Raw genomic sequence first — 26,085 nt, 5'->3', positions numbered from 1 at the left:
CGACGCAGGAGGAATTCAGAAGTTTTTGTAAAAAAAAAGAATTAAAAAGTATTAAAAAACAAGTCGATAAACAATTTGTTCAAAAAACAGTATTTCAGCACGTCACCTAAATTAGTATTAGAGAACAAATAAACTAATGTAAATAGTATATATTGGATTTTATTGAGCATTTTAAAAAAACATCTTCATCTCTCGTATCTAATATTGGATTATGAATGTTCCTTATTATATGCGTGTTAAAAACATTGTGGCATAAAGTTTAGCTACTAACAAAGGCTAAAAGGTATCGTTTATTGTATGCATCAAAATTAAAAAAACGACTTAAAAAACAAAATTCCACCAAAATAATCAAGCCCATTTCGCACGAAACAGTTGCATCATGTTCACCTTCAAAAAATTGCCAGTTAAAAATACATGCATTTTTAACAGCAATTATGTGCTAAAAATACATCGTGTCTACCGGGCTTAAGAGTTTTATAGTTTGATAAAAGTGGGTTAGTTCGCCTTCTTCCTAAAAACGGTGTCGAAAACTATTCGTCCTGAAAATTTTGTTTTGAAAATTAGGTCCATAGAAGTGTACAATGTAAATGATTAATGATTTTTTCGAATCAAGAAACTGACGGTGACGATCAACCAAGTTATGGTGCTAATTAATAACTTTTAGAAACGATTTCTTAATTATTTTTGAGGCAAATAGTTCATGCGATAATAAAAATAATAATTAAACGTTCATTAACCAAATAGAGAAAAAAAAACAATAGATAATTAGAACTTCCTACAGGTGCCAGCCTCAAAAAAAGAAAAAATATATATCAACAATTCATATTACAATATAAATATTAATAGGTGTAAGGAATAAGACAATATTCATAATTTTATTGAATTCATGATCGAATTGTAGAGGGAAAAAAAGTGCTTTTGTTCGAAAGCAGTAAGGAGGTGACTGATCTAAGTTGGAGAAGTTGTAAGTTGTAAGCTTTATTGGCGTTATAGCAGCACTTAAATTCACCTGAATTATGCTTGGGAAGAGCGAATAGTTCATTAAGGCGTGTATTCACAGAATGAACATCAGAGCTATAAGTAAGTTTCTCAAATAATTTGACGTGGCGTTTGGAGAGTGATTATTTTTTTACTTAAAACTAAGCGTTCCTCTAAACTCAACAAGCGTGACTCCTTAATTCTCGCAGGAATATGATGAACTTTACGAACGTTACACAGGCATTTCGACCACGCGGCAGGCTGATTTTATCTCTTTGAAATCATGCAGACCAGTAGATTTCATTACAAAATGAAACATTGGACAGTATTAAAGAATCAATACCCATTAATAATAGTGACAATCGTGGTTCTTTTGGTACAGAGTGTTGAAGTTTAATATTTGAATCCAAAATGTTTGTAGTTGTTGAAGTGTTATTGTTATTATGATATATTGCGTAGTAATGTGAATTAAATAAAATTATAAGTGGCACAAATTTCACAAAAAATCATAAAACTTTCTGCTAAGTATTCCTGTATCCCTGTTAATAGAAATTTTTTTTTCTCCTTTTAAATACACAAAAGTTACTTTTCATAAGAGCAAATGTGGGTGGTGTACTCTCTACAAGTTATTACAGCCATAGTAAATTCAGATTCGCATGCTACAAAACTCCAATACCAATTTCCATTAATATATCGATATCGCTTTAAATATTATTCATATTATTATTCGTTTTTACGTACTCTGTACCGCGTAGTTTGTTTTAAGAGAACATCTGTTGCCCGATCATAAAATCCCATCAAATTTATTTGTATCGTATATGTATATGGGACATCTTGTTTCAGAATAATGAAACCGCTGGTCCCCGTCACTAAAATTACTCTGTAAGTGAATACGAAGACGACTGGCGAAGTAGATACTAAGTAAGTGGAAGTCTAAAATGTCACGTTTGCCCGATATATTTGAAATAAAGAAACTTTTTCAACTTTTTTGTTATTCATAAGGAGATCGTGAATCTGACAGACTAAAATGCCCAAAATTGGAGATGTTATTAGTAATGATGGTTATCTTTGCAGTGGCAGAACTAATTGTTAGATGTTAGTTGAGACTTAAATAACTTGTTTTGTTTTTGTTGAGTCGAACTTGCTAACGTTTCGATAATCATCTTGGTGGCTTCTTCAGAGCTTGACCGAAACTATTTCAGAAGAAACCAACAGGATGATTGGCGTAACATTAGACAGTTCGACAAAAACCGACTCAGGAGGAATCCAGAGGTTTTACAAAAAGTATGACTGTAGCCTGTGAAAGTTTCTTTGGATAAAAAATGTATATAAATAAGTAATGATATTTCATTAATGTATTCAACATTTTTTTTAGATTTGATTTTGAAAACCATCTCTCTCTTGAAACTAAAAAATAATTAGGTGAAATTAACCCCTAAAACGGATTTGGAAGCGCAAAATTATTCCTTGATTTAGAAAACCAATAGCGCCGCCACTGAGTTGTGCTCAATTTTATCCTCATCTAGTTCAAGTTAAGTTTTGGGGTAAATAGGAAAACATGAAAATTTAGAGCTCCAATTTGGTAACAAAACGAAATTTTCGGTCGTATTTGTAAATCTCCCGACCCATTTTCTTCTTAGCAATCAAATTAGCATCATATGGCGCGTTCTCATATTATCATGTCGAGGGCTGGGAACAAACAAAACAGTTCTTCATTTCGACCTATTCGTATTCAGTTTTTACTTAGTCCAATTGACTTCTCCCAGCAGTTGGCGTATTTAAAACGATTTATTTTTTAAATTACTTATTAATTATAGCGGCGTTTTCTTTTTCCCTCGGCATTATTTAACTTTTAACATTTTCATTATCGTATTAAACATAAACTGTACAGCCGGGGCGTTCGTGGTAAATTTGTTTTCGAGCAAGGGACGTTTATTTCGCAAAACGGCGGTAAATGGATCGAAGAAAAAATGGGGCCATGTGTTGCTGAAATAATTTAAACGCAGCAGGGCCGATCTTTTCGGGTCGTAAGCGTTCTATCCATGTAAAATAGTTATTCCGACCCATTTAAAGATTCTGCGTGCGGAGCGTTTGGTCGCTCTCTCCTTTTTTTATTCTACCATTTGGATAGGCATCCAGGTAATTTAAGTTATTTTAAAAAAAAGTCCTCGAAACGGAGTGAAATATTATGCATCTGCTGTGGATATGGGTTATTCTGTTTTAACTGTGATTGATCAATTAATAACACAGTGATTTTGATGCTTGAGAGCTGTTTGCTTTTCAGGTGCCCTTTTTCCAAAAAACGCGCCATAATTTGGCTCTATCCCGTCATTATTTTTGAGCGCGCTATGCCTAATTTACAGGATGCTTGGTAATAAAATGCTGATCCTTAAGGGTGTGGTTCCTTGGTAGGTCCGCAATCGCGTTATTTGTGGGATTTCAGGAATTGAAATTAAAAAGAATAACGTTTTTTTTATTTTTATTGAAACCGCTTTGGATATTTTGTTGAAAATTTTTAGAGTGAATAAAAACTCTTTTTCTGGGTGATAATTATTGTGCTGCTTTCACTAGTGGCGTCGTGGAAAGCATGACACAGCAAATTCGTAATAGTGAAAATATTCTCTTATGTTTGTGTAGTCCAAAAAAAAAATATTAATAACGTAGAACACATTCCTACAGTAATTTTGATGTTTGAAAGCTGTTTGCTTATTTGTATGTTTTCAGGGGGCTTTTTCAAGAAAAACGCTATATTTTTCCTCTATCACGTCATTTTTTATAGCGCTCTATATCTTAAAAATATTAATTTATTAATATACATAACTATGACATGGATATGTTTGTTCCATGATTGTTAAATGAATTGATTTTTATGAAATTAAATGAGATTTGACAATGCTGGATCAAATTAGAGTTTTCGCAGTTGTATTGGTGGTCGTGCTACTGTGTTCGCGGCTGTTGTCTTCGTATTTCTAGATTTCTAGAACGTATAAATGTGGCAAGAAGACATTGTGTCAACAATCTAAATAACCTTTGTTATATCTGTGGTAGTTATGTCGTAGTAAAGCAAAGGTGAATAGTATATTATGCAACAAGTGCGGTAAGCGGCATTTGATCCACGAGTTTATTTGACACGAGCGGAGCGCAGAAAAGCGAGTGTTTAATAAACGAGTGACTTAAAGAGTTTATCAAAAGCGATGCGTACTATACTTTTCCTACGACTGTGAGTTTTTAGGTACATTTTTGCAAAACAACACGAATATATTCACTGACATAACTGTCAGAATTGACAAACGTCACAATTCAAGGGGTGGGAAATATCTCCAAAAACATCCGATTGCTCCCAAACCCGTGCGGTAAAATCCCGGAAATGACCGAAGTGGCTCGGGTCCGTGGGAAACGAAACTGTGGTAAAGTGACGCTTCCCGCACGCTAGTTTGTTCCGTTTGCGCTGAAGCATTTGGAAACTGGCAAAAAGGTAGGAAGAAATGTCTAAGCTATGGTGTTCTACTGGTATGGCAAGAGCCTAGGAATCACAATGATGATTGTTATTTTTGTTCCTGTCATCTTCAAGGATTCAACAGAAAAAATAAGAAACAATCTTGACTCTGCTATTCGACCAGTTCCTTTCATCGTCTAGGTTGTAATATGACTTTTAAAGTGCATCTCAAGAGGTTTCGCCAGGGCACTAAGGAAATAGAACGGCGATACCAAGACAGATGGAGCATAACGATGATGGCGGACTACTGTTGGATGTTAAAACTGGATATGTACTTAAAAACACACCGCCGAATGAAGATTTCACTGAAAAAAGTCTGAGTAACGTTTTTTTTTTACTTTTTTTAACTAGGATTACACGTTTTTACTGAATGAAAAAGTAAATTATTTTATAAATGTCCTTTTTTTTTCTTTAATATTTGCAGAAAAACCTTAGGTGATACGAATAAATGCATAGAATGTTTGAAATCAGCCTACCAAAATTATATAAAAGCAGTTTCCAAATTAAAACTAACTTTAAACTAACTATGACCAAAAATAGACAATAGCTTTTGTTAATGTTTTAAGTTCACACTGAATTTCGGTTTGATAACTTTGGTCTTTAAAATTTAACGAATTTTTGAATTTGAATTTATGACTCGAGCGCCATCCACCGTGAGATTTATCAAAACGTCTAGTAAATCATGTTGAAACTACGTCATGTGACTACTTTACAAATATGGAGTTGATGAAATAGTGCAAAGAGTTTATATGATTTTAGAACTGAAATTTATTTTATTTATTTGCACCTTAACATAGGTTAGGGTTCTGAATTTTACTCGACAAGACTAAATTATTGCATTGCAATTACTACGGAGACTATGTTCAAAAAATTTTTTGGTTTATTTTGGCTTCCACAAAAACGATTAACCCGATCCGAAAAATTCTTGAATAGGCAAACACGGCAGATCTGGGACTAAATATTTTGTTTCAGGTGATTTTTCGATTATCTACAGGGTTTTTCAATTATAGACAAAAATCTAAAAGCCTATGAAAATTGTTCTTTTTGCAATTAAATAAAACAGTGTTATGGTCCACATCGAGAATAACAATTTTTGTATATACGGTTTTCTTCTATCACACACGCTGCTCGAGATATTTGAAAAAATCCATGTGAAAGTCGCTCTTAATTTAGAAACGATGACGTCATTTACTATTAAGACGTACTGCATGGTTTCAGAAAATAAGTATTTTCTCGAAAACCATTTACTCTTTTGGAAAAATTCATATACCAGGAAACGTGGGAGATCCAGGGCTATTATCTAAATTGCGAACATTATCGTCTATAATACAGGGTGGGCGAGATATTTGACAAAATATAATTTTAAGTCGCAATTACCAGTACAAATTTTAATATTTACCAAAGTTTGCCGTAACTTTGAGGTTCGACCAGATGTGAAAGACACTTTATACAGAGTGCATGCACAATTCAATTACATCTATTTTGCGGAAGTTCCATAGTGGTCCGCAGGAGCACGATGGAAAACAATGCGTCCCTCAAGGACAAAAACCCCGAATTGGCTTCTTTTTGAAATAAAAATGTGGTGCTCGCTACGGGCTACGAGCTTGTCCCGCTCACCGACGATTTTTCGAAAGCCATCTTGTTAAAAAGTTATCCTATAAATGTAGCCTGTTCTAATTGTATTCATTTGTCAAATGTATTTGATATATTTAACTACATTTCAATGTCGATTGCGAACTCTCTTAGTTGCGAACCAATTGATATAGCGATGCTGGTAAATTTAGTTAATTTGATACTCTGTAAATAGATTAGTTTCTGTTGAGCAATAAAACTATTATTATTAAAACTAATATTACTATAATTTTTTTTTCGCACCAGTTTCCAAGGATTTGATAACTGCATTTGACAAGACTGCAAGACTGTCTTTGGTGTCACTACCCCAAAAAGTATCTAGCAATGCTTGTCGCTCGAATTCGATAGCTCGAATCAGGTATGTCAATGGCTCTAAATGAATCCCTCAGTTTCTTTTAATTAATCCCATGTAAGATAGGACCACTGAAACGATATTTACATTCTCCAGATTCTCTAGTAGTTTTGGTTAGTAGTAGTTCAAATTTCCTTTGCATTCTTTATATTTGTTAAGTTTTTCATGATATTTGGCTTGTGTGTTACAATTGCTTGAGATTAACATACGGGCTATTATGGCGCACTATGATGTCTGTCATAATTGTATTGGCGCAATAAACCCATAAAACTGGAAGCGGTTTATATTTGTGGTACGGCTCATTGTTTTTTGGTAAGATTTTAAATTTCTCGAGTATATCACTATTGTAGCCGTCTTTTTATGTTGTTTCAGGTATTTATTATTAATGTTATTATTATTATCATTTTTATTTACCTCTCGAAATGTGTTTACAGTAATAGATCGACCTTCACGGCAAACTCTATGCGTTGCAGTTACATTTCCAGAAACGACCTTGCTATACTCGCGGTGTTTATTATTATTATTATTATTATTATTATTATTATTATTATTATTATTATTATTCCTATTATTATTATTATTATTATTATTATTGTTATTATTATTATTATATTCTCGACCAAGTAATGAAAATCCCACACCTTCTCCTCTTCTTTAATAATACGCCCAACTAAATTTCACCAGTTCTCTGGTGTAACTTCCTTAATGGCTTGGTCAGAGAGAAACTAATAGCTCTATGATTATGAACGTCGTATCGTGTCTTGCTTTCACTTGCCCCAATATAAAATTTGCAATATGTAATTAATCAAATTATCTTCAAATTCAATTTTTCTGGTTAATCAGTTGACAATTGCTTGTTTTCTCCAAGACAAAGTTTGAATCTTTGGAGGTCTTCTCACTTGACGCGCACTGGTCTCATCAAGATAAAAGATTTTCTTCTGGCATCTTCTCAAATGTTTTCGCCACCAGCAGACTTTCATAGTTTTCCAGTAAAAGTGCTATACGGTTATGCGTTTCAAAGGAAAAATTAATATTAATAATAAAAATAATTTTTTTTCGAATTACACTTTCGGTTTACCTACGCCTATGGCCCACATTGACATTGTGCGAAACTGGACGGAATTCCTTATTATATTACTCTACACTTTTGTAAAATGGCATATAATAGATACGAATTCAATTTACCGACATTTTTCAGGAATGTACATTCTTTAAAATATTAATAAAATACCATTAAATTTCTGGAACGCCGGAATTTTGTTGCAAAATGGCCCTCGAAAAGAAAAATGCTGTACTTACGCGAGGCTAGTTGATGTTGTTTAAAACGAATATTTCAACAGTTACTGATAGAACATATTTCGAATATGAATCAATTGATTAATACAATCCTGTATGGTAGGCATGAAATTTTTATAGGCGTTATTTTAATTGGCGCCAAGGATGATCTTCTACATACTAATTTAGTCGTTAAATGGCGGGATAATACAGTCGCAAAATAATTTTTCAAGCTGTGCCTTCTTTTAATGCAAATTAGGAAATTAACCGTAATTACGTCAAATTTAGTTTGCCGTTCAATGTCTCCGGACCTTTTTAGCTTTTCCCGGGATCGGTGTCTATCCCGGCGTGAAATTACCGACATTTTGAAAATAAAATAGAGATATCATGGATCAAGTCAAGTTAAATAATGGGACCGGATTTTCAATAATGGTCTTTTCGTTAAAAATTTTATTCTTTCTTCCTGCATATGGTATAACAAGAATCTCAAGTTCTGTTAAATACTCAAAGTCGAACCCGGTCCTAGTCAATTGCCCGTGTTCTAAAGGATTGGCTTTAGTACGTTATATAACAAAAACCGCGGGGAAATAATTATAGTATTTTTTTAAAAAATTTTTCAAGTACGGTACCAAAATCCATATAATCTAATCAAAGCAAACGAACTGGTAAAACTAAATTATCAAAAGTTATATAAATTGAGGGAGAAATAAAAATAATGATAAATATGATTGAAGTGGACACTATAGTGTTATAAATTGCAAAATTGTTATTTTTAACCGTAAATTTCCATTTATAGTTTGATTCAGAGTGTAGCAGAGACCCAAAACCAACGGGGAGTTGAGAGGGAGACTACTTTATTAATGACATTCCATCAAAAATGAGAATTTATGACAATAAAATTTCACATGGACCGACCAACGTTACGGTGACTCGACTTTTCGCTTGTTTCCCGCCCGAGTGCCAAAAAATGCCGATTTAATTGTTCACTTCCTGATAAAGATTCCGAGCAAGTCCTTTTTAAAAAGATCCCCGTAATAAATTGATGTTAATAGATTCGATTTTGAACATTCGACATTTATACTGTTCATAAAAAATTGAAACAATTAATCACTTAGCATTTTCTGTTGAGATCTGACACGTGAATGGCGTGAAAAAAGTGGCAGCCGTACGACGACCAAAAGGGGAAGCTGCGACGAAAGATATTTAATTTTCGTTTAAAAACGCTTTTGTCGCTCTGTTTCGTGATTAACTTAAACATTTTTTTTTTTGTAATTTTATCACTCTCGCCTTCGGAAGTATGTTTGCCTTCAGTATTTTTTGCGGGAAAATTCGAACCAACCACGAAGCTCTTCGTATTCTATTCATGTCAATTCAAAAGTTCAAAAGCAGCTTAAAAACTATCAAGTCGTCTATATTCTATATTATATTATATTGAATTTTATAAATTAGTGTACACCACAACAATAAGAAATTATATGCAGTTGAAGTTTTGAAATTTGAAGAAGCACTTTAAATAATAAATAAAATAATTCGCTGGTTCTATTAGATATTTTACAATAGCATTTTGATAGTGAGTAGCTACAGTTAATGACACCACTATTCAAATTGAAAGATTAAGGACAGCTTCGTAGTTGGTATGATCACCCACGTTAGGAATTCCCAGTCTAATCGCGGCAATATGTAAACATTTGTTAGGATTTTTTTTTATATGGAATCTGAAAACAAAACCTAAGTCCTGGATCATCAACTACACATCCTTTCCTTAAAAAAGTGGATTTTATTTCATTTCTAAAATTAATAGTTCATATTGTTATAGAAAAAGCAATGCATACATGCCAACATTCCCACAAATTTAATTATATAATAAATAAACAAATCAAACAGCATAGAACTATAATGCGATTATTATTATTTTTATTTTATTATATTATATTTACTTTTTGTCTTTGCTTAGATGAGGAGTTCTGCGTCCAGTTTAAATTATGGTTTCCAAACAGAAAGACATTCTACTAAGTCACAAGTAACTTCTGACCGATCTTATGGAATGCTTTCGAAAAGTCTGAATATTTCAACAATCAGTAAGAAAATTTGGTAACTTCGACTGCCTTGAAAGAAACCTTGTTGTTGCTCATTCATAACATGTCTAGACTCCCATGAGACAGACAGACAGAATCAATCGAACGTTAAGCAGAGTTGATTGTATAGACACCCAATTTTTTATGTCAGTTCGGTCATTCGATTTAAAGATTGGCGTAACAAAGGAATCTTTCTAGAAATCTATCCGTAGCGAGAGAGATTAAAGAAAAATTGCAATATGGTTTAGTAAGTGTGAGTTGAGAAGGAAAGATGGCTTACTTGGGGTTGATGGAGCTGAATACTGACGTAGTATCTAAGCTTATTTTTGAACAATTAACCGAAACATCGGTAGAGCCTCCCCTGTACAATTTAAATGCTGATATATACTCGTAGGTGTGAGCTATAAAAATATCGAAAAAATCAAGCAAAGCAAGCAAGCTGATTGAACTGCTTATTGTGGTCAAATAATATACATAAACAAACGAAACTAAGAATATATCAAATTATTGTACAAAGTTGTATGACTGGCACACATGAAACCTACGAAAACGACATCAGAAGAAGTGGAGAGAAGCCTACTTAAGTGATAAAGACAAATACAACTAATGGAGTGTAATTGTGGGCAAAAAAGGATTTTAAATTGGCAAAATCTGCACAAGAAGGGGAAGGATATAGAGGGAAGATGAATGGAAGAAGAAGATTGGATGGATAAAGAAGCCTGGAAAAGAAGATGCGTAGCTGTAACAAACTCAACTATATATATATGTTACATTTTCCGGTAAATGCGCACATTTGCCTCCTCGTTTGGGTAATATACATTCAACTAACATTTACGATTTCAAATAAGGCTAATGTACATTGAATTCACAATGGCCATGTCGTTTTGATGAATGTGAGGAAGCAAAATAGGAAATGGCAAGTACTAGTAATGGTAATGTAGTGGTACGTGAACTACCGTCGGCTAGTTCAGTAGGCGCTGCTATTTCACTTTGCATATTTCGTGCAAGTGCTCTATCTATATTGTTAATGTTATTATGTTTATGTGTCCTACAACAACTACATTAAAAATTAACAGTTATTGCAGATTTCTGGATATAATTTAAGATGTTCAGAGGAATAAGAATCAGGTAAGTTAAAATTATCGTAATTATAGATTTGAAATTTAAATTTTTCAAAAAAAAATATTTTTTTAGGTTAATTTTTTGAAAGACAATGGGACAAAAAGAAACATTTAAAAACCAACTAGAACAGAATGTATCACAAAAAAAAAGAAAAATAATATTTATTTAAACCAATATCAGTATGAACAAATATTATTGGAAGTAAAGTCAGCAAAATTAAAAGAAAAGAATACAAGCGATGTAGATTACCGCTGGCTGAAAAGATACGATATAATAGTGGTAGGGAAAGAAGAAAAATGGATAAGTCCATTAAAAGAAGTGGGTAGCATGAAATATTTTGCAACAATTGAAGAAACTCATGGAATTATACACGATGCTAATAAAACCAATGTTGACGATTGAAATGAATTCTAGGTGTCATGTGGATCTTATACATTTACAGGCACAACCAGATAATGAATTTAAATTTATTTTAAATTATCAAGAGCATTTAACCAAATTTGTTGTACTGCGCCTACAAAAAACCAAAACTGCGTCAGAAGTAGCAAAACAATTTATGGACATTGTCACTCTTTTGGGAGCCCCATCCATATTCCAATGTAATAATGGTAGGGAGTTTACAAATAAAATTATCCAAGAACTTGCAAATATGTGGAAAATAATACACGGGAAGTCTCTCCATTCCCAAGATGTTCAAAATATACTTACAATTTGGCTAATCACTAATCAAACAACCAAGTGGTCAGAAGGTTTAAAATATGTTCAACTGATGAGAAATTAAGCTTTTCATGGGGGTATTTTGTTTAAACGCCGTCATAGCCACCTTACACTAACTGAACTTATATGGCAGCAGCATATTATTTGTGATAGACAAATGTTCAAAAGGAAATATTTGAAAAACTAAAAATATTAACTTATATAAATTACGTAAAATTGTGTTAATTTTTAAAGTTAAATATGACAAGATTACAAAAGCCTTTTTTGGCAGTTTTTTAATTTCATTTTTAATCTTATTTTTCGCGTACCCTGCATTAATATGTATCTAAATTTCTCATGAAATCCATTGTTTGAGTCTTTTGTCTACAACAAAACTTTCTTAAGTGAAACAATAAATGCTTGAAGAATTGGCAGAAGTCTTGCAAACGCCACTTTTCGCATAAAAAATTAAAAATGTAAAAAACGGTTAGACTTAGATATACGACATTATACACAAAATATGTCTAGAATTTTGTATATAATTCAAAAATGAAGTAATATACCAGGTGTTCCAATTACTATAAGAAAGTTGATACTTGCCCACGAAAAATTAAACACCCTGTATATAATACATTCAAATAAATTGAAGATTTGTAATACTCCAATTAACTTTTGTATATAACTTTTAGCTCCATCCCCTATAATTTCTGAGATATGGTGGTCTCTCAAGATAAACTGCCCATAATACATTAATTCAGTATACATTATATTCAGTTCACATATACCTAACTTTCTGGGAAATGTACACATTTTACGCTAAAAGGGTACATTTATTAAGAGCGTACATTTACCGTAACATATATATAGCTACTTAAGCCAAGAATTAAAAAAATATATGCTATCCAATAAGAAACATCACAGTGGTTTGTATTTGATATGAAAATTTCATACTTAATGACGTAGATAAACTAAAATTTTGGAGTAGTTAAATTGCAGTCTTACGCATCGGAAAAGTAATTGGATTAAAAAAAAATCCAGGAAAGGCTTATGTTCATCCGTCGATAAGTGGATCTCAAGAAGAGTTTATTCACGGAATTTAATTAGTTTGGCGAAATTGGCTTTGGCCGTATTAAATGAATGGGCCAACACCAATATTTCGGATTGTAATCGAATTCTCGCCATTTATATATGTGTGTGTATGAAATCTCAACGGCGAATAGCAAAGAAAAAATTGAGTTTTTATTTTGAAAAATTGCCTTTTAGAGCGACCAAATTGTATATCGGTAATTTTTTCCCTCGTTTAGTAATTTTTCGATTTAATTCGTTGACGTTTCGATTGAATTTCCGACGATTATTGGCTACCGTTCGAACCCAATAGGAAAGTTTTTCGGAAACACGCGGGTTAATACAAAATTGCGTCGCCTTCATCGACTTTTTATACATGACATACGCGGAATCTATTTATTAATGTCAAATTTGAATAAGTGGTGTTGTCAATATAATATCTCTATAAGAAAAATATATAAACAAATTAAAAGTTTTTTGAAATTTGAAACTTCCTGAGATTGGCGAAAAACAAAAATAACGAAAATCGAATTTAAGATAAAATTTTTTTAAAAATATAAAATATAAATAAATAATTATAGAAAATGACATGCAATAACACGTTATACATATTGTCGCCTACATATACAGGACATTTGTAATGTAAAATATTCTTTGAAAAATTACCAAAATACAGTATCACGTCATGGGACACTAATTATCACTAGTCTCGTACTTTGTATTGTCTGTTCATAGATATAAGGAAGTGACCAATTGCTTTTGAATGGGATTATCCAAGGATGGTCATTAACATACAATGCAACAAGATTATTACCTAAAGTTTCGGAACTTAAATTCGGGTAAAATTGTGGTTAGTAATAGAAAATAATTTTACATACCTACCTATGATTAATATTGTTTGGTTTGGTATACTACTTAGTTTAAGTTTATTAGCAATCATTCTTATTTCGCGTGTAATACAGCATGTGTTGAATCGTGTGCGAATTATGCAAAATATGTGCGAGTCTAGTGTATCTCAGGAGATGCTTCCGCCCAAATGTAGAAAACAGTATTCTATTGAGACTGAGACTGAGGCTAAGAAGTTCTAAACAATGTTTATTTGACTCTCATTGAACGTGGTGCCAGCAAGCAAGCTTCTTTAGAAGAAACGGCCACTTTGACGAAAATTCCAACATGAACTGTATGGAAAATTGTGAATAATCCCATTTCAGCGAGGAAAAAAAGAAGCGATGCTGACATTTTCTCGAGTTTAGAGAAAGTGATCAAGATATAATACGGCGTAAAATTTACCAGTTATACGAGGAACAAAACGTGCCTACATTAGATATCTGAATTAGGAGGCTTGAAAAAGATGAAACCGGTGTTAAATGTGGCAGAACTATCTTATGGAAGTGTATTCATGGGTTTTAGATTTAAAAAAAATGACAAAAGGCAAGTTTTAATGGAATCTTTTAGAATTCAAAATAGCGAGTGGAATATCTAGAAAAAATTAGGATTTACAGAGAACAACAAAGGCCAATTATTTACTTGGATGAAACCTGGTTCGACACTTATGATACCCCGGAAATGGGTTGGGTTGACTCAGCTGATAAGTGTAAAACAAACGCGCCATCAAAAAGAGGTAAAAGAATAACTATTTTGCATGCTGGCTCTAAAGATGGTTGGATTCCAAATGGACTTTCTCTGTTTGCGAAAAATATTAAAGATTCTTCTCTGGATTACCATGAAGACACCACCGCTGATTTATTTGAAAGTTGGTTTAAAAACAAACTAGTTCCAAACATTCCTCCTAATAGCGTCTTGTAATGGACAATGCAAGTTATGATGTTACACAAATCTCATCCAAAACTACATGTATAATAACGACATTTATTTTAACGAAGATTATACCAAAAAGCAATGAATTGAGGTTCTACAAAGCTTGAACCTACAAAAGGAATAAGCCTGTGATAATTATGCAAAAAATCTAGGGTATACAGTTTTAAAGCTTCCACTTTACCACTGTATATTTAATCCCATTTAACATATTTATCACCAACTGAAATCTGCTATTCGTCGTAACACTGTTTTTCCCCGTGTTAACTCCAATGTCCTCAAACTTGTAGAAACAGAACTTTTTAACATCCCTCCACAAAGTTGGGCAAATTCTGTTAAACATATAGAAAAAGCAGAACAATCGTATATCCCCCTATTGCAAATAATATAGAACAAATAATAATTAGAACAGGCGATTTAAGTAGGTAATAAAAATAATTTGTAATTTTATTTTAGACTTAAACATAAATACATACATAAATAAATAAATATTTATAAATAATATAAGTATCTTTTCTAACAAAACCCCAAATAATTAAATTCTAAGCAAAGTACGGACCTGTTCGGCCATATTTCATTCTTACAGCTTGCCTGGGTCTTTCCTTAATTCGTATCAATTAGTCACTTTCTTATATCTATGAGCAGACTTTACCTGCATATTCTTCAAGTGTACATCTTTTTTCGAATTTACCGTAGTTTTTTTTATTTAATGTAGATTTTCGACAGCAACATTGAAAACTTCTGGATTCCTCCTGAGTCGGTTTTTGCTGTGTCGAAATTGCTGACGTTTCGCCAATCATGCTGTTGGCTTCTTCAGAACTTGACTGAAACAGTTTCAGTCAAGCTCTGAAGAACGTTAACAATTTCGACTAAGCAAAAACCGACGCAGGAGGAATCCAGAAGTTTTGTAAAAAGCATTACAGGAGCCTGTGGAAGTTTCTTTGAAAAATTAAGATTCTAATTCATTAGTATGTAATATTATTCGCTTTATAGTGAGAAAGTTATTTGTAGAAATATCCATTTGGAGGGCATAGTTATTACTTGTAAGTCTTCTGTCAATTGCTTAAATTATTTTGGCAAAACGCCGTACTTGCGTTGAAACTTTATCAAAATATAAAGTGGTGTGCACGCATTTTTAGTATTTCATAAGATATTTTACGCTGTGTGCGCCGCATAAGTTAGTATACGGATACTGAATTATAGGTTATGCTTAATATATTCGAAACATCCCCTAGGATATCGCGTGTTGCTTTAAACCTGCTCGCCGGGGTAGGAAGCACTTTTTTATTTTTTCGCCTTCGTCGCTGTGTATCCAAAGACATTCGATGGTTGTTCTTCGATTGAGTTCTGACCTAGTTTCCTTTAAGGCGATGTTTTTATTTTGAACTTTTATTCCGATATTCAAAGCGGCATAAAACTAATGAAACGTAATACGATAGGGAAAATGATTCTATACTTAACGACTAAAATCATGTATCGGAATTCCTTTTGTAATTTATTCATTAATGAAATTTTCGAAATCGCCAGTGACGTGCGCATGCAATAACGCCACGAGAGATGTCGCTCATCGGTCATCGTGTCTTTTTAATACCTTAGCAGTGTGGACTAAGTGAAATCTTTAAACTAACTTTTCTGAAGTCGTACTTTTGAACATCATTATTAAAGCATTAACCATCAAAAATAACTTTAAATTCCATTTTGTACAGAGTTGGAGCCGTTAAAGAGAAAGTTCAATTTCAGTTGCAATCATTTTTTGTCCTACGCAGATGAGTAGGTGCGGTTTTTGGATTCTAAAGTCTTATATTAAAATATTCTTCTTACTCCTATATAGCACAGCAGTTTATAGCGAATTTATAATCCAGTTGAAAATGTTCAAATATTTAAATCAGCATTTAATTAAAAATACCGAGGATCAGATAAAGAATCATGTTTTTATTATGTATTATTATTATTTATCTATATAAAATTTTAAAAACATGTCATCCGTCTTACCTACAAAAAATTTCAAAACCAATGATGGAATGAACACTTATGCCGTCGCTAAAGATAAGAAAGAAAGAAAGAAAATAAGTCATTAAAACAACCATTGCTGTAAAGAAATGTCTACTTTTGTGTGTCCACAGAGGTGGAAATTAAAATTAACATCTCCCTTTTAGCGGCAATATATTTAGTGATGAAAACCTTAATTGCAAAACACATTTTCAATATCTAATAATTAAAGTAAACCCTCAAAATTATGTTCTGGGCAATTAAAATCAGTTGTCAAAATGGAGGAGCTAACTCGGCTTTTTTTGCAAATTCTACAGCGATATGGTGTCTGTTTCTGGGGTCGGTCGACCCTCGCTGAGGATATTTTTGTTGCTCATAAAATGTGTATACGTTCTCTTTCTAGAAAGCCAAAAACTCGTAGCTATAGAAATTATTTTGAAGCATTTGACATTTTAACTGGACCGTTGTTGCCTTCGTATGAAGTCGGTATATTTCTTTTCACAAATCGTGATAAATTTAATAATAATAATATTTTTTAATAACCTATCAAATACTAAAGACATGTTGACTGGTTGAAAATATGTTGAAGGATGTCTTATTAGAAAAACCTTTTCATCCTGTGAAAAACTAAAAACTAAAAAAATGTTTGTATTAAAAAATGTGACGTTAACTATACAATGTGTTATTGTTTTGTATTCTAAGGCTTAGCTTTTCAAAGTAAATCTACTAGTTTGCGAACTTGCGACGGCATGAAAGCAAAAAAATAAAACTTAACCCGTTCTGGAAAAACGTATGAAGCTTCTTTTTGTATGGTTTGCGGTGTGATTCCACAAATAAGACTCAAACTTAAATCCAGAGAAATCGTCGTTGCTCAAAGAGACTTGAGAATAAGAGTTAAAGGGATATAAAGGCGTGTTTTCGATATGCATACTCGAGTGTTTACCGAAAACAAAATATTTCTTGCAAAACATCAGTGTCTTTTCCTCGAAGACACTCTTTATTAACCGTCCTTGGTCAGCTACTTTAAACATTATTTGTATGATGAATTTTGTGGTTAATAATATCTGGAAGTACAAACTGTTTACAATTTAACGAACTGTCAAACATATTAGGTTAGTTTTTAAACTATAATATTGAATTTTATTGCAATTATTCAACGAAGTTGATTATTTCTTAAATCAAAATGATAGAAGTAATTGAATGAAGTTAATATGGATCTAGCGAGAATTTTGATTTTGCAAAATGGTTTCTGATGGCCAAGAGGAATGGTCTCAGTGATTATGTCTAATTTGATAAAAATTTAGAGTTTGGTTGGTTGAAATGTCAAATAATGATAATAGATCAATAGCTTAATTTACCACTAATTGACAGGTACCTTACTACGCCGACTCTAAAAGACTAAAAACACTTCATCAATAATTTTCACTAAGGTATTTGTTGGTGTTTCAAACTGTAGGGTCTATTTCAAGAATAAAATATAGCTGCTTTTGCTAATACTCGGTTCTCAGATTAGTCGTTATTAACTTGCTATGTTTCTAAGTTCCTCGGGATTCGACTATACAAACGAGGGTGAAGTCATTTGTGCGGGAAATGTATAGCTAGAAGCTGGCGCGCACTTGAACACAAGCGTAAACAAAGCAGACTAGCGACGGACGAGTATCTGTTACGACAATTTCCCTTTGGAGTTACACGAAAGGCACATAATTAATCATTCGTTAAAATTTTTACGCCACGTGGCCACACGCGGTAGCATTACCTCCGTAAATGACCCCAAAAATTGTATCTCGTGTTGGTAGTTTTGGTGCGCTAGTTCTCGACTAATTAACCACAAGGCTTCCCGTTAGAATTAAAATATCCACTAGAGTCCGATTATTGTAATTTTGGATTCCTCTCCGATATTAAAAATATTATTTTACAAATTTGACTTAGTTTATGCATTTTTAAATAAATTGTTTTCTTTAAATTAGATAAAATGGAAGATAATACTCTCATTATAAAATTACACAAGTACATTATTTTAATTGTCCATATTTTATTTTTAGTGAAATATTTTTTCACGTTTATTTTATTATTTGCAACTGTTTCAGACATATTAACAATTCAAAAAATTATGAGCCGTGCATTCTAAACATTCTGTAATGAAATTGCTATCAAATTCACAGTTTTGAAAAATATTATAAATTATCCTCAAATTTAAAATGTGTCTGATTTTGTTTCCTCTTCTTTCGTCTTTTTTCCTAAATTTTTGTTCCCTTTCCTGGATTTGTTTTGCACTCATTAGGTACGCATGAGTTTAAAATTTTGATTCGCGAAACAATTGGAAGTTTGGGAAACCAAAGCGGTTCTAGTTCGTCGTAGTTAATATGAAAGTCCCTTTTAACCGAATTTCAAAAATATATACCTGGTCATTTTTGTAAAAACTTTAGTTTGTTATTCAAAAATAGAAATTACTAATTACCATTATTATTGTCTGGGAAAACAAATCATTGTTTATAAGTTGTCACGATGACGACAAAATTGGTTCTAGAAACATTATTTGTTTATAATATAGGTTATTCGTCAGATCAAAAACATGAAATAATTTCTCTTTTTTATTCAAACAATTGAACTTGAGTTTTCTCACAAAAGACTGAACGAAATACCGAAAAGCTATATATATTTTTCTTTATAATATGACAGAATGGATAAAATTATAAAGGGTGTTTCATTTAAAATACTTTATAGATTGATGCGTTAAGATAATAGAGAACAAAAATACTTAAATATTGTTGACGAATTGTACAAATTTGCGACGCAGCTTGGGAATGCGTAAGACGTCGGTCGACGTATAAGATAAGGAATGGTTTAAGTACCCCCTCTAAGAAAATTTAGACCGGCGTCGAGCTATTACCACCGTTGTTTAAGGGCAAAGCTATATAGGTCTATATATAACCGTGTCCTATGTGCTAGCCCAACGTTTTAGATATTCTGTGAATTTATACCGCTGCTATCAGCAAATTAAGTTAGACTGTTAAGGCAGTTATCCCGATTAACTATGGCGCTTTGCCTTTGTTTCCAATAAAAGTGTTATTGCGAAATTTGGGTATACGTATACGGCCCATCGTTCGCATGTAATTGGCTCATCGCTTTCTGAAAAGTATCGGCAAAATACATAACAAAATTGAGTGTCTGGTTTCCAATTGCGATTAACAATAAAACAATCGTATCAAACGTTTAAGCTAAACAAACATATTCGAACAGGGACTTCGGTGAATAAAGGCTTTTTGTAATTTTTCTTTTAAACTTCGACGAAGATTTTTTTTTCATATTTTACCTCTTTTTGAAAGTCATAAATAAATCTGGCTTATTTTTTATCTCTTTCTCAATTTGACATTGTGTGGGTGTTAAATTTTCAAAACTTTGAACGGTTTTTGGAGCTCAAACCTCATCAATAAATGTGACATTATTTTTACCATAACAAACAAATAATACATAATACAAATAAAGGCATTTGTAAAAAAGCATAGTCCAATCTCATTAGTTGCTAAGTGTGCAAATGAAAGCAGTTGCAATTTTACAATTGTTTACAATTATTCGTCTTCATCGTAAACAGCGAAACCATATTAAATGCTGTTTTTCAGTAATGGAATTGAAAACAGTCCTTAGATTCTGAAAGAGTTAAAATACTTATAGTTTAAAAAGTCAAATTGAAATCTACAAAATTTCAAATTTATTAAAAATCGTACGAATTTGTCTTTTACCTCTTAAATTGAAAGAGGATTGATTAATGTATGCAAAAAAGTCACCTGGTTTACCAACGCGCGCCATAAAAATTAAAAAATGTAAAAAAAACGTATCTATCAAAATATACATTTTCAATTTTACAGAAAGGCCTCTGAAAAGAGTCTACATTTTTTAAATGGATTTTCAGATATGTTTTTGCTTATCGCGCCTACGTTCTGTGTACAGACCAAGAGAAAAACAAGTAAACAAGATATAAATTGCTTCTTTTTATATATATTTTCGAACCTTAACTGAAGGCGAGTTTAAAGTAAATCTACTGGAAATGAAAATTTTCTATGTAACAACAACAACTGCTGCTTGACTAGTGAATAAGAGCCTAAAGAATATAAAATCGTTTCGATGTAAGTACAAACTCGCGTGGGTATTTACAGAAGAGAAAATATTTCGTGTAAAATGCCCTAAAGATGCATTAACAAAACTTGTGACACTTTGCGATTCTACGTGACGTATTTATCTTTTGTCGGCTCTTAACAATACCCCGGTTCAAATCCCTTTTCTATAATAGTAGCGTTATAATTGCGAAAATGGTTTCAATGAACCGTTTCAGCTAATGCCAGGACAAGGCACTTGTATAAAATTAGATTCATTTCAAAATCTGTCGGACCGGCGACATTCTAGGAGCCAATTTAATTTCCTTTCCACCGAAATAAGGTCCTTCGAAACGAAACTTGACGGTGGATAATATTTTTAAGAAAATTTCGGAAAAAAACGTAAACGGTAAAGTTCAAAACTGACAAATTTCCTGCGAAGTTTTTCGAGATGGTTTTCTTTTTCGCTTCAGCCGAATCAACTCTAATAATTTTATGTAATATAAACTTATAAACTAATTTCACAAAAATTAAACCGTCGCTAAGTTTCTTTTTAGTAAAGAACTCACTTCGGTATGTATAAATATGTCATTTGCGTATCAGTACTTACCTTCGTACTGTTACATTTGTCACTAGTCGAGAGTTGGGAAAGTTGTAAACAATCAGATCGGCGCAGCGTGAATTTATGAGTCCCAACTTCTGTCGTGGGGTGGTGGAGGGTAGTAACGAACTGATTCGGGAGTGGGGTAATCCAGCAATCGGGCTGAATCCAGAGCTCGGCTGGCGCTGTCCCGTTGGAGCTCCTGCGCTTTTCGAAATTGTCCTGCGGAGAGGCTGGCGACGACTTCGGAAAAGTGTTCGAATTCTTCCTTTTTCTTTAAAAAAATAATTTTTTCACGCAAACAACTTGGAATCGCGACTAACCTAATATCAATTCAGGGCTCGCGTGCCGCTACACGTAATTTCAACGTAAATTTTTGCTAATTGGTGAGATCATTTGGTTACCTTTTAGCACGTTTTCCTGTGTACGTTGTGAAACTGTAAATTGGTGCATTATCGCCGACTGACATCCAACGTACTCTTTTTTCTCTAACATTTAATAGAGAAATTATTTTTGTTTCAGATTCGTTTTCGATACGCCTAGATTATATTATATTATCATATGTAATATTTTAATAAATATAGTTTATAAAGGCAGATATTGGTGATAAATAAGGAGGAGAATAAATTTTATAGCACTTCTTTATTCGGTTTACAGTTAACATTTTTTAAGTCCATTTTTCTACTTTCTCAGTAGTACGTTATTTTTAATTTAAATTAAAACAACGTGTGTACGTTTTATAAACGATTCAGCTATTTTTTAATCTACATAATACCCTAAAGTAAATAAAATAGAAATGAAATTCGAAATTTGAAACATAGATTTTATGGAAGAGTTTCTGGCGGAAATAGTTTTGACTGTCAGTCACAAAGGAAAAATCTTTTAGGAAAAAAATGTAGCCTTGACGGCATTTACTGTTTCGTGGTTAATTTTGAAAATCGAAATATTGAGGGGAGAGGATGCGCTCCCTTAAACCCCATAGGCAGCAGCAAAAAAAATAATAGAAAATACTATTTTTCGACTGGCAAAATTATTATCAATGTTAAAAGCATTTTCTACTTTTTCTTTTCCATAAAATTTACGATCTTACATTGAGTTTAATTGAGTTGATTGCAGATTTTTTTGTCATATCAAGGTTAATACAGACGACAAGGAATACACATGAAAAAAAACATGTTTATCATTTTATTTTAAAGTAAACTCTTCACTCCCGTTAGATGACTCGAATCGCCTTATCCATATTGTGAACAGACAATGTAAACCTTATAGTGCACAACAGTTTTCGCCAATACAAATCAATTTAATGGTAGCGCCCTCTGGATTAGACCCGTCACAACTCGATAAACTTTTCTAAACTTCGATAACTCCGCACTGGATGGCTCTGGCGATTTAGGCACTGAAATATTTTATTTTCAGTTGCGTACTAGCAATTGCTATTCGAAAAATAATTTGAAAAATTCACAAATGCAGTTCTTAACACTAATTGAATGATCTTAATAATACCTTCCCTTTTAAAATTGTTGTTTAGCCTAAGTAACGACATACAAAATTATCCAACAAGTGGAAGATGCTATTAACGTTGTTAAATGTTTGAGCTGTTATTCCCATTTAACCCAAGCATTTTACTTAATTTCAACTTAATTATTATATTGTTGATATATTTAGTTTTTTGCGGCTTTTAAATATTCGTATTGCCCTTTTGAAGAATTTCTTTTTCACTGCAAACATTTGTATTTGCCTTTTAGGTTTGTTATGAAACTCAAAATATGGAAGGGGTTGGTTACGCCGCCTTAAGTCCAACACGCACTTCTCGGTTTTCGACCGAGTGCGTTAGTTGCATCAGATCCCTGATTTGTTAAAAATGAAGAAATTTTTTAATTTCATTTTAATTAAAAACATTTTCCAGTTTCCTTTCCATAAAATCTATAGTCAAAGCAATATAAATATCAGCAGGTGTATGTTAAGGCAGGTGGTCAATACATATCAATATATCAGTGACGTCCTCTAGATCAGAGAAGCCGCAACTTTATGCAATTTTTTCAAATGCTGTAAGAGATGGCGCTGACGTTTGAAAGTTATGGCTTTAGTCTTGCTTCGCACAGATGAGCATTTTTCCAACTTCACAATACTTTTTCAATCTTGCGAAACAGCTAATTGAAAAACAATAATAATAACTTTCCTTTTAAAGTTGTTGATTAACCTTAATTACATGCCTGATATTATGCTAACTAAAATTTTGAAACTTAATCCACGGGATACGCCTTCTTAATCCCACACTTCCATACCTCTGCTTTCGCCTCAATATCGCAGTTCAATCAGTTTCCTGATCCTGAATCCCGTTTGTTCCTAACGATTCGATCAAGATTTGAATGGTTTAAGATTTAAATGCATGACAGAGATAGACAATGGAAAAGGAATGGGAGTATTGTTATAATTATTATATAGTATTCGGTTACGATATCGACCTTTAGATTTGCTCATATGTTGAATTGAATATTGATTGAAATATCTATTTCCACACAGGTATTTAATTTAAACAAATTAATGTATTACTCCTACAACCCAATACTTAGCACCTACTTTGATAAAATCATGGCGCAATAAAAAGCAGAACACAGCTAAATATTATACTAACTAAAACAGAAAACAGAACATATAGACACAAAAATAATTCAAATTCAAATAAATCGGAATTCTCTCAACTCTTCGCATTCGGTGTCTATTGTCACTTATGGTCTACAGCTTGGCAACAAAAAGTATTGAAATGATTACAATGATTCGGTCCTTTTCGAAATCGGTTATTGATTGATTCGGTTTTCGTAAAAGGAACATTGGCACAACACTAATTTTTTAAAATGAAAAAATCTTAATACTGGCGACTGCGCCGGGAAAGGCGGCACATAATGCAAGGGTTCCCAGTAATAATAATGTAATATTTGTGTTGTAATTTAAATTACTACATGTGAAGGTAAATTGGAAAAAAATAGCTAAAAACAATCTCATTTGAAAACGTTTAGGAATAAGTCATTGAAATCTTTAATTCTGTGTGTGAATATGTGTGAAGTTTTTTTTTGTGGTCTTAATACTTGTATTTCACATACCAAGTTGTTAATTTTATAGATATATAAAGAGATTAATCGATTCATGCAAATATATTTTGAATACAAACGAAACCGTTGTTTAATTTTGCTCTTAAAAGCTTGCGTGCGGATGTGTTTGAACGTAAAGGGTTCGACAGTTTAGAAATTCTCTTTTCATGTTGAGAATAATGATAAGTGGTAGAAAATACTCGAGTTGAGGTTTAAGCGTCGCAATTTGAGGTAGATTACTGTACTTTGTCAAAGTTTCCCACATTAATTCAGCTGTACCTGAACAACAGGAAAATTTTCATCTCATTTAATCTCGGAATACCAATGAAACTCAAAATTTAATTTAAAGAATACTTATATATGTATATGTATATGTATATGTATATAGGAATTTTTAGCTTAATGGTATAAAACGAAATATGCAAAACAATTTAATTTCTATCTGTCGTCGGTTTGAACCGTGACACAAAAGAGGTGATAAATCAACTTCACGTTCCCCCTTGCCCCCAGGAAATCACATTTAAAACGAAATTGACGATCTGCGTTTATCGGGAAAATTTTCTACATTAATCCTTATTAATTCTTAATTGCACGAAGCTTTGACTCATATTGATCAACAAATAATTAATACGCATTTTTCGCTTGTCAATTAAAGATATTTTTTAACTCGATCGAAGCTAATTTTAAATTTCATTCGAGGAAAAATATGGACACTAACTGGCAAATATGCTTAAAGTAATATATAATACGCAAAATATTCATACAACGAAAGAGAACACTGCATGCACACCATGCATCCCAATCTGTTTTGACTTCAGATTGACTGACTACATTTGTAGTCAAGCGTTTCTTCGGAGTGACAAATTCATCAAATAATGAAATTATCACTTGCAGGATCCGTTATTCCATCTTCTAAATCAATAGCTCAAGTTATAACAAATTGCATCTCCATGTATGTTATTGTGGTTTTCTATAAATTTCGTTTTCGTGGATCTCTTCTCTCTCTTTGGTATGGATCGATATTACTCCTTGGTTGGAAAACTAATCTGAAGATGTCGCTGAAAGCCAGTGGCTTCCGCTTCGAACAGAGTTCTTTTTCGGATAAAAATAATGTAGTGGTCTGTTCAACAAAATCGATAGAAGTGGAGGGAAAGCTCCTAAATAAATTTATATTTTTAAATTTAGCCCCATATAAGGCCCCACTTAACCATATTTAAAGGGGAAGGAGGGTTTTGCGATTAATTGAGTAAATTATTTGGAATTATGGCATTTTTTTACACTAAGATCAAATGTTAGTAACTTAAGTATGGAGATATCTTAGTATAAAATTAATCATAAAGGATAACCAAAATAAAATCCACCCTTTGTGGTTGTTCATGTTTTGTGGAATACTAATTTTGTTTTGTTTCTGTTTATTTTTTGTGTTATCAGGGTTTAAATTGTTAAACGTTTATGGGAACATTTTGTTTTGCAACTGTTATAATACCCCGTGAATTCTTAAGCGTACGCGTAAGACGAATTTATTTAATTATGTTGGGAAATATGTATAATTTAAAAGGTATTACCCAGTTTTGATTTAATTAAAATATTGCTGTCATTACTATTATTTTCTTGTCTTTATTTTGTTTTGTCTCATGTGTTATTTAATATTACCATGAACATCAGAGAGCAAGTGAGAAGATCAACATCGGGGGTAGACGATCTTACAGGGAACCTTTTTATTCTGTTTATTCTGCAGACCTTCGATTTTCGGTAAATAAAAATATCACCTGCTTAGTTTGGAAAAAAATATATTTAGTCCAACTGAAA

The 26,085-nt window shown here is 32.5% G+C and overlaps 1 protein-coding gene across 2 annotated transcripts in view; it reads right to left on the bottom strand.

Moving 5' to 3' along the window:
- LOC132695627 (metabotropic glutamate receptor) overlaps nucleotides 1–21,418 on the bottom strand; it is a 110,405-nt gene extending 88,987 nt beyond the window's left edge. For both annotated transcript variants that reach the window (XM_060659985.1, XM_060659986.1), the window contains exon 1: nucleotides 21,197–21,418. The gene's annotated coding sequence lies outside the window, so the exon portion shown is untranslated. The remainder of the gene's footprint in view (nucleotides 1–21,196) is intronic.
- Nucleotides 21,419–26,085: the final 4,667 nt, after the last annotated feature.

Source organism: Cylas formicarius, unplaced genomic scaffold, assembly GCF_029955315.1.
Source record: "Cylas formicarius isolate icCylForm1 unplaced genomic scaffold, icCylForm1.1 PGA_scaffold_12__32_contigs__length_19106922, whole genome shotgun sequence".
Classification (NCBI taxonomy): domain Eukaryota; kingdom Metazoa; phylum Arthropoda; class Insecta; order Coleoptera; family Brentidae; genus Cylas; species Cylas formicarius.
The sequence above is the reverse complement of the archived record's forward strand: the minus strand, read 5'-3'. Positions and strand labels throughout refer to the sequence as shown.